Source organism: Theobroma umbraticum, unplaced genomic scaffold (genome assembly GCF_002168275.2).
Source record: "Theobroma umbraticum cultivar Fairchild unplaced genomic scaffold, ASM216827v3 scaffold_30.0, whole genome shotgun sequence".
Lineage (NCBI taxonomy): Eukaryota > Viridiplantae > Streptophyta > Magnoliopsida > Malvales > Malvaceae > Theobroma > Theobroma umbraticum.
Window position 1 is genome coordinate 14,779,975 of NW_018397254.1, and position 2,355 is coordinate 14,782,329.

Sequence of the window (2,355 nt, forward strand, 5' to 3'; positions counted from 1 at the left end):
ATTAATATTTTAATATTATTTTATTTCAAAATTCTTCACTTGACTTCTCGAGTTCCAAAATGTCTTATTTGTACCAATTCACTTCCGAATTGCCTTTTTATCTTGCTAATTCATCCTTGGTAAAATATTAATATTTAATTATCATGTCTTCACGTATAAAATATTTTATTCTAAAATATTCTTTTCGCCTATCATTGCTCTTTTGCACATAAATTTACGTCCATCAACCCTCTGTCTCGTCGATGAGATCATATTGGCTCTTGTACAAGGGTACGAGGTGCTACAAGAATAAAATAAATAGCTTAAATCTTTCAAACATACGTAAAAGAGAGATAAATAATTCAGACTACATATTGAGTTTAATCATAATCTTAGATTCAAACTTAGTTTCCCATCAAGTCACACATCATCATCAAATAAAGTTTAAACAATAAAAGCAAGCTAAGAAAATAAAAGAATAATTAAAAGGATAAAACTCAAGAATTATAATCTTGATCTTCCAAGTTTTCTAGAATCCTTCAAATTCTTCTCAGCTTCAATGACTTTGTAGCTTGACTCTCGACTTTCAATCTAGTGTTTTTTGCTCTCTTTTCTTTCATTAAAATTCTTCTTTCATCAAACACTTACAAAAGTACAAATAAATCAATAACAACTTAACTTAACTACATTAACACCAAATTAAGCATAAAATTAACTAAGTTTAGACTGACTCACGTAAAATAACTAATTTAAAATAATTAAATAAAACTTACTAATTTTTATATATTATTACAAGAACTAAGCTAAATTATTATCAAAATTAAGTTCAAATAACTCTATATCATAACGTTATCAATATGTTAAAAGGGAACACTCAATCATCAATGAATACTAATTATCAAAATTTAAGAACAAGATATTCAATCAAAACACATTATGCATTCAATGCTCACTTAAGCTGTATGTTATATTTCATTTGACATTCCAAATTATTTATAGTAATCTATAATCTAGAGTGGACTGACACCAAATTTTTATATCATGTGAACATTTAAGGCTCAATGAAGGATAGTCAACATTCAAATGCATATTCAAAGGATATTTCAACAATGTCAACACAAACTATATGTCATGATCAAAGTTGACTTGACTTATGCAATTAAGTACCATAAGCAATTCTATTACTTATGTCAAGTTTTAGATTTCAATCATTACGGTCAAGTAAGATTAAATGTCATGTAAGCATGTGATTTAACCAAAATAATAGATGAACCAAAAATATTTTTCACTTAAGTGTTGGTCTTTTATTGTCTTTGAAATGACTCAAGGGCAACTTTTTATAGCTAAAGTGAAGTTTGGAGTCGTTAGACATAAGTTTGCATTAAATCCTAAAGCTTGAGGGTCAACTATGTTCTTTAAATTTCTTAAATTAGGGTTTCATAGTCGAGTATAACCTTCCTCTACTTGATCTAATTCCCGAGAGTATTTTTTTGTGAATTTGGGTTGAGGTACTCAACCACAATGAAACTAGGGTCGACTATGTCTTTCATTTTCCCTTTTTTTCACACATCAAGGTTGACTATAGAAGGGCCAAGGTCAACCATGTTTGTAACGACCTTTTACTCAATCATTACCGGTGTTTGAGACTTACGAGTGAACCTGCCCAATCTCGAACAAGCCTTATTTGAAACTTTAGACATTATGCCATCAATCCATGAAATTGCTTGAACCATATACCTTCTTGTAATAAGAGTTATACATAAACCATAATAAACCAACTTATCCTTTATTCACCATAATTGTAAGATTACATTAGAGTCTGTAGTATTTAACTGTGAATTTATATTGACACTATTTACAAATACTTCAAGCTATGGATAACTCGACCTTTATTAGCAGAGCGACTCGAAATAAAGTACTATGAGATGCCTTTACCTACCCACAGTGGACCATAAGCATCGATGATTGCACACTAGGTCGATCACTATCTGCAAAACGAAAAATGAGGGGGTGAGTCTCACAGACTTAGTGATCATTGGCTCCTTGAGTAAGGCGTAGATGGGAAACAAGCTAAGAGTAGAAGTTTTGAATATTAAAAATATAAGAATGTATGTAAACAATTTAGCTCAAAAAGGTAATTTGTGCCTTATTTGTAAAACCAAAAAGTTAATGCAAGATAATCATCTAAATCAAATATCAAACCAATTCATGTAAAGATCTCTGCCGTCAAAATCATTTAACAACTTTGCTAAAATCAAATCAGTGTAATCATGCTTGCTCCCACAAAATCAAACATTGTCAAAGCTTTTACACAAGCTCATAAATCATCTTATCATCGAGGTATTAAACATAACGTCATTTATTCATAATCAATAT

General features: G+C 29.9%; 1 long non-coding RNA gene across 1 annotated transcript in view; it reads right to left on the reverse strand.

Moving 5' to 3' along the window:
* Positions 1 to 1,739: 1,739 nt before the first annotated feature.
* Positions 1,740 to 2,355, reverse strand: part of LOC110421045 (uncharacterized) — a 2,256-nt gene continuing 1,640 nt past the window's right edge. Inside the window, exon 2 of the long non-coding RNA XR_002445607.1 lies at positions 1,740 to 1,967. This is a non-coding gene — a long non-coding RNA (uncharacterized LOC110421045). The remainder of the gene's footprint in view (positions 1,968 to 2,355) is intronic.